The sequence below is a fragment of the Anser brachyrhynchus genome, assembly GCF_964034855.1.
Source record: "Anser brachyrhynchus genome assembly, chromosome: 19".
NCBI lineage: Eukaryota > Metazoa > Chordata > Aves > Anseriformes > Anatidae > Anser > Anser brachyrhynchus.
Genome location: NC_137712.1, coordinates 2,755,687 through 2,763,652, shown reverse-complemented (window position 1 = coordinate 2,763,652; position 7,966 = coordinate 2,755,687). Strand labels below are relative to the sequence as shown.

The 7,966-nt window shown below is 41.1% G+C and overlaps 1 long non-coding RNA gene across 1 annotated transcript; it reads left to right on the top strand.

Annotated features, from left to right (window-relative positions):
• Positions 1 to 29: 29 nt before the first annotated feature.
• Positions 30 to 541, top strand: LOC308180417. The gene is made up of 2 exons (XR_013940943.1): positions 30 to 168; positions 477 to 541. It is a non-coding gene; the product is annotated as an uncharacterized lncRNA (long non-coding RNA).
• The last annotated feature ends 7,425 nt before the right edge of the window (positions 542 to 7,966 follow it).

The following is a 7,966-nucleotide window of genomic DNA, read 5'->3' as shown; positions in this document are numbered from 1 at the left end:
GGCGGGGCGGGAAAGGCGCGAGGCGGCCGCGCGCCCGTGCCCGCGCCTGCGCCTCCGTCCCTGTCCCCCCTCCCTCTCCAACGCCCTGCGCCGGGAGCGCGCCGAGGGGCGGGGCCGGGCGGGGCGGGGGGCGGGGCCTCGCCTCAGGCCGTGCCGACACCGCCTCAGGTGAGCGGGGGAGGGGCCGGGACCCCCCCGGGTGCGGCGAGTTAATGAGGGTAAAAATTAACGAGGGACACCGCGTGGCCTGGCGGTAGGGCAGCGTCTCGCCGGGCTGGGGCCGTGTGTGAGGCCCACACGGGGAACGAGGTGGCGCTGAGGGGAATTTGTGCTTTTTGTGAGGGAAAGAGACGCGGGCCCGGGCAGCCCCCGGCAGGCAGAAAATGGCGGCAGGCTGCGGGCCGGGGATGTGCCCGCCTCAGCCGTCGCGGGCTGCCAGCGCATCCTCACGGTTATTTTCCAATTTCTGTCTTTAGATAACGTCTACGAGCCCAAAAGTTAATGAATTGTAAAGAAAAAGACCCCGAGCTAGGTCACACGTTAGCTGCAAAACCCCCGTTTCCTGTCCGGTCGCTGAGTTCCCACACGCCGGCCCTGCAGGCTGCAGAGGCGCAGGCACACAGAGCACCCAGGCACCGAAACACAGAATAGTGCGGGAACTAAGAAAGCACTTGTTCTGTTTCCCGTTCCAGTAAAATCCATATCCTATCTCATTTCTTTTATAACGTCCCCTGGAACGCTTTAACCAGCTTGTTAATTTTAGCTTTGCATTTTCAAATGTGCTCGTTAAGCACTCAGTGCAGGCAATGCTAAAGACCTAAAAATACAAGATGCTGCGCAAATCTCACAGCTTATGGGGTTAAAAAAAAAATTCCGTGGCTCAGGAGATAAAGAAATGCAGTGAAAGTATCATTACGAAGGATTCTATGAATCTCCAATTCCATAAACTTACCCAGATGCGCAGCTCAATTTACAGACTTTCAGCATATGAACACAGAAATTGTAGAAACGTTTAATATTAAATGAGTTCTGACGTACCAAATGAAGACTAATAACATTCCAGACTGATTTTCAGATTTTCGCCTTTTCTCTACATAGCATTTAATTGAAACTCCTTCAAGATTGTCTTTCTGGAAAGCCTTAGGGCCTAGTAAACCTGCCAAAGGCAGTTACAGCTCCGCAGAGAAATTCCTGCAGGGGCTGCTAGCGGGCAGCCACGCAGCACCCGCCGTGTTTTTGAGGCAGAGCAGGATGCCTCCTCAGCTTCAGGGCACAAAAGCAACCAGATGCAATTACAGCAAGCAGAGGGATTCTACTTACTTTAGAACTGAAAGTTGATTAAGGCTTAAGTGTGACTGAAAAGAGCTAATAGTGCTTCTTGCCCACATACATATTTGACACTGAATCTAAATAATGTAATCTCCTCCCCTAACAGATGACTAGAGGATAATAAGGATTTGATTTCAGTCTCACAGTATGGAAAACATCAACCTCTGCTGTGTCTCCGTGTCCAAGATTCAAATTGCACCTTCACATAAAGCAGCGTGCCGCTGCTATCAACTTTCCCATGGAAATATCTTTCCAGAATGGGTATTTTCCATCTCCTTTACTAATCCCATTTTCTCAACATAGCAACGTACAGGGAATTCCCTGTTTTCTGAAGTGACTGCTTTCTATGAATCACCCCTTCCCTGACACATTACTCAGCTCCTACTGGGGAGGCACGGGATTCTCAGTTCCGCATCATCTGGGCAGAAGGCTCTTACCAGGGTAAAAAACATACATGAAAAACAACTAGTTTCTTTTTTTTTCCATTACATGTACAAGAAAAAAAAATACTATGAATAATGATAATAAAAAAGATCTCAGTAGAAAGATAAAAAATCTGCTAGCAATGCATGACTATTGTATGACTACCGTCAGTTAACTTTTTTTCACAGCTGTTAGTACCAGGGTCTTAACTTTTAAATAGGCAACACCGTGCAACAGAGCCATTTTAAAGGTTTGCAGTACCTTACATGGAGTGACTTTTACTAGAAAAATAGGTCAAAACAGGTCAGTAAGAATGATTTCCACAAGAGGGAGTCTTTAACCGGAAAATGATCTGTCGATTTTGACCCAGTTACAGCCTGTTTTTCTGTCTTTAAAGAAAAATAAAATTCCTTTAAGCGTTTGGTATTTTCCCAAATATTATTAACACAGACAATAACATTTCCTTAACAGGTTTTAAAATTACGACTGTTTAAAATATCACACAGAAATCCACAGTTTTTATTTAATGTTCCATCTTGGTAGTTAGTTGAACCATGTGAGCTTTCATGTTTTCACGAGATGCAAGTCATGACAGGTAGTGTTATCTGTGATGCCCCAGGAAGGATGACAGCCTTCACAGCCTGCAAAGGAGCTGGCTTGCCTTCTATCTTCTTTTCCGGTGAAAATTCCAAGCAGTCCTGGCCCTTTCACTCTGCAGACATAAAATGTGCATGAAGTTACCGCAGAGTGCCCCTGGCTTTCCTGTAGGGCTGAGCAACACCATCACCCAGTTCAGAACTGCTTGCCTAAAACAGGAGGGCACTGCACCTCTGTGACTAACAGGACGAGCACTTCTCCCCTCCAGTGGCCACAGACATGTCTTCAGGATTAAGTCAACAACTCTCCAAATCACTTTAATCTGAGGGCTGGGTTGTGGAGAACATACTTCAATCCTGAACAGAATGAAAAGCAGTTTTGGAATATAATTATTGTTATTATTCGCAACAAAGAAGATTAGAAGCCGTTATCTAACCAAGATGGTATTTTTTTATCTGAAACTCAATTTTCTGTGATTTACTCCCAGACGTATTTTATATAAAACTGTCATCATTTGCCAGATGATCTAAAAGGCAATACAGATTCGCTTTAAAGGGTCTGGTTTTGAATCATTTTGTTTGTGTTTATCAAATACTCCTATAAAGTTTAAAGCGCACAGAAGATGGAAGCAAGACAGAAGACTGGATAATAGCATCCGTATTTCTTCTTTGATTCTTTTATTCTTGTGAGTGCTTGAAAGCTTGCAGCAGTTTTTCAACAACAGTTATTGAGAAAAGGCTGACTTCAGCTTATTCATTCTGAACATCTGGGCAGAACCTAACAACAGTAATTAAAACCCACTAAATTGGTAACAATACCAAATTGCTAGAGATGAAATACTGCATATCGTCCCACCCTTCTTTGTGGATTTCTGCTAGGTCAATACAGCCTGCTCTTGAAAATCCATTTCTACGTGTCTCTTTCTGAAGTCTCTGTCAAGAAAGAACAGCATCCAAATTTTCTGGACACATAAGCATTGCTCTTGGATTTATTTTTTTTTACCACAAACCCCAGGAAAAAGTAAATACTCAGAGTTTATATGGTTGATAGGTTTGTGGATTCTGCTCTTTTCAAAGAAATTATATACAATGATCTATAATATCTGCTTCCTTGATTTAGATTGCATCCTTGTTAAAATACTTTTAAAATAATGATTAAATTACATGTTAACATTCATGAAGAACGTGGAACTGAACTGTACAGAAAGTTACAGTCATTTCTTACTCCAGATACTTTCTTTATACCGAGGAAAGCAGTGACAAGGCTTGCTTTAACCACGCCACTTGGTCAGAGCCACCTCCAGGCCGGGAAGTTTTGCTTCCCCCGCAGTCTGTTCAATCCTTGAACAAGATGAGTTGTCAGCAACCTCAGCATCATTTTGCTATCCCCAGAGTCACTGGGAGCAAAACAGAGCTCTTGATTCTTAAAGCTGCCCCCAGGAAATGCAGACATCCATGTTCTTTAATAACTGAAGGTGCGGCTTACTTAGCATGTGTATTTCTGAGATGGGAGGAGAAAAGCCACCATACCTTTCTTCAGGACTCTAGCTCTCCCTTGTGACACAGCTCAGCCCGAGGACCAACGGATAATGAAAAATGAAGAACACTTATGATGTTTTCAGAGCAGAAGGGAACTGTAATATCTGCTTTATAGCTGTTCCTAAGAGAAACACTTTGTGTTCCCGTTGCAATGGGCTGCTTTAAAATACTCCAAACAAGTGATTTCTTCTGCAAAGCTCTTCTGAATATTATATCCCTACTGGTAAAAACTGTCAACAATATATTATTTTAACCCTGCATTAGGTTCCTTTCCTACTATTGTTCTAGACACTCTCTGAAAATGTAACATTTCTTATTATATTTTCAAAATTCTCTACCTTTGATATAATAAACTGTACGGGATCTCCCTCTCACGCTATGATTAACAGTTTCACCAGTAATAGGTTTAATTGTTACATAATCCTGAGTAAGTGCTTTCAAAACAAAATGTAATCTTCACAGCATTCCTGTGAAGGAAGGTATTATAATTCCCATACTACAAATACAGAAACTGAAAAACGATGTGACTGAGGGCCTTGCCCTAGGACACAAATATACCAAAAAGATGGAAATAGAAGCCAGGCTTTTTTCTGCTTGTTCAAATCGTAAGTATGCTCCCACTTCAGTGGGACAAATGCTTTAAACATGTATTGTTGCATCTCGGACAATTTTTAGTTTCTTTGTTCAATTAGATTTTCACAGATAAAATAGAAGGAACAAAAAAAGTCTGCAACTGAGATCTTCTAATGCCCCTGTGAGGTGGTGAATTTGTGCCATTACTTCCTGGATCTCTAGAGCTACAGTTCCTGGACTGCTCAGCTTGCACATGCAGCCAAGTAACAGCAGGGCTCCATGAAACTAGTGAGCATTTGCCTTTCCGTTGCAACCTGCAAGTTTTCACCCACTCATCAGCACCAAGAAACATTAAGAGGCAGCAACAACGTAGAAATGCAGAAAACAGCAACGTAGAAAAATATGCAGACTTTCAAATGACAGAAGTAGGCCTCCAGTGTTCTGTATGCGTGGTAAAAATGGGCTGGAATACTGTGCATAGAGTAAAAGCTCAGCAACTTAGACTAAGGAAATGTCAGACAATTGGTCACTAGTTCCTTATTTGCAGTCACAACAGCTGCTGTGAAGTCATAACATGGGTTCTCGATGTTGGAATTACTAACACAAGTTTGCTTAACCTACAAGAAATACTGCTTTGTACGGTTAAAAAAAAAGTAAAAATGATCCATAAACCACAACTAAAGGAAAAAAAATAAAACAAAAAAACACAGCAGGCATTTATAGGACAACATGAAAGCAGTAGTTAGCAATAGTTAGGAAAATCTAAGTTATCCAGAAGTAACAATGACCAGATGGTGAGAATTTAAACTCTCACATCACAAATACAGCCAATAAAATAGCAGCAAAAGTAACGTATGTTTCTTTAGATGTGGTTTCTCTGTCTTTCTTCTGCCCTTAAACCCCAGCTTCTTTTTCTGGCTGTGTTCAAGTTTATGTAGGCAAGTACAGAAAGAAGAAGCAGCAAGGGATATTTCAGGAACTATTCTGATATATAATACTTCTGTGAGAGTTGATCACATAACACTGTATTGCTCTGAAATGACTAATCAGTCCTTTCTTGTATTTTAAGATTCTAGGTTCTTCTTTCATATCTTACCATTTCAGCTTTGTGGTGTCTGCAGAAATGTCTTTGTGGTCATTTTTTTTTTACTTCCTTCTTTATCTTTTTTTAGTTCCTTCATCTCTTGGAAAATAGGTAGCCCCAAATCTTTTTTTTTTTTTTTTCACTTGCGCATACACAATGTCAAAGCTTCAAATGAAGTTTAATAATAGTACAAGAATATTTGTGCCAACAGTAATTCTGGTGTTAAGTAGATGCAAATCAGCCGGATTCCCTCTGCTAATGTTGTACATCACTGAAGGCAGTGAATGGAAGTATGAAATGGAAATATATCCCTTTGCCCACCTTTCATTCAACACCAACTTTCAAGCACATACAGCAGCGGCTCCAGCTGACAGTGCCAGAGCTCAGCGTGACCCCTTTTGTCCTGAAAACAAAGCTGAGCTGCACTGGCTTTGACTTATTTAGGAGATCGCATTTGAACTGTGATGTCTGGTTTACTTCTCCTTTAGCTTAACATTTGATGCTGCATTCAAACTTCCATGCAGCATTTAGCACGGAGCTTACATCTTGGCACGAAAAACCCCACATTGTCACGGCAGCAGAACTGTCTGCAAAATACCAGCATCACCCTTTCAAAGACATGCAAGTTGTATGGTTTTCCTGGTTGATATGACAACTTACTCATAGGCCATTAAAAGTGGCGAAACAATGTGTGAGTCAATTGTCTTGCACAAATCAAGATTAGATCCATGCAGAGCTTCTCAAGAATAGAAAGCAAGGATTGAAGCTAGTAGCAAATACCTTTAGATATTTGTGCACCAGTTTCAAATGGATGAAGGACAATTATGTAGTAGTACTTGCAGGTACAGAACACAGAGTTGACACCCGACAATCATTTGTCTCACTCACAAAGTATCTGCCCTTCTGTTGGAGCGAATCCCGAGGCTCTTCCTGACATCAGTACGCTATCTTGATTCTACTAGGGATAAAATCCCACATCTCACTGGCTCTGCAGTGAAAGAGGTTTCTTCCTGTAAAGCAACAATCTCAACTGTTTAAGTACGCCAAGATTACTTTTTGATACGGTCAACAACCCAGCAGTAGTTACATTTGCAATTGAATATGTTTGTTGTGGCAACTGGGACCTAAAATTTCCATGGAAACATTACAATATATATATTTTTCAAAATAAGTAAATTGAACAGCATTTTGTAAAAGTTGAATGATTTTACACTGATCATATTTGACTGACAGTTAAAGAACTTCTGCTTTAGCTGTGTAATGATTATGGTATAAATGCAATTCATATTATGCATTATAATATGTCTATTTTTAATTAAAAACAGAATTAACACTTTACACTTGGAATTAAAACACATTTTGAAAAAAGCAGAATTTCACACACTGATTAGCACTAATGAGCCCACCCCTTTGTAGCTCTAAATATACCTCTGCTTGATGTGGACATGGTGCAGAGCATCGAGTAGATAATTCCTGTTATGAAAAGAGAACGTGTGTGACCGTGCAGTGGTGTTCATACCACTTTGTAAGGTATATTCCTGGCTTAATGAAAGGCTCGGTACTGCCTTGGCTGTGCACAGTTCTGCTAGACAGCACAATCAAAATGGCAGATAGTTTTTAGACTTTCTAAAATATCCCAGATGATAACGTTCCCATAAAACAAAAGGATAACAGCAATATTCTTTAGCTACAGCGATGACAGAGGAGAAGTATTTACTCTTGGCTTTTGTCATTAACCCCGTCATTGTTCCATTTCCCTGCAATTCCAGTGAAGGCGTTGTTGATGGCACAGAAACTGTTTTTGTAAAAACCAATGCCAGGGTGGCACTGGCTCCGTACAATGCTTCTCTCTGATGACATGATGTAGAGAGAAAGAAAAACAACAGCTGTCTGTGGTGTGCCTGCTAGCCTGTGCCATTTCCCACAACTCCCTTGTTGTGTGTAGGGAAAACTGCTTTCAAAATGCAAGAAGTTAGAAAGTTCAGTTGTTTCTGAGTGATGCTGAGGACCTATCAATGACTTTTGTATGTATTACTGCATGTGGTAGCTCACAAACACTGGTTAACAGCAGATTGATTTTAAGGATCGTCTTCCTTTCTAGAGTTCCAACGCAACCACGGGAGGAGTGAATCTGCTCTGTGTGACAGACACCAAGCACATGAGCCATAAAATCCACGTCCTCATGCATGTGCAGTTATAGCTCATTAAGCCACTGTATCAGTGATTTGTGTTTGATTAATGACTATATAATCGATATGGGAACTGTACTACTAGTTTCTTGTACATATTCTTTTGTATGGATATACCGATACTTGGGTGAAGTATATAAAAGCAAACAAGAAATCTCATAAAAGAAATAATTAAAACAATATCTGGAATTGGAGATGTGGGGAGATGTAGCAGAAGGAAACCCATTTAGAAG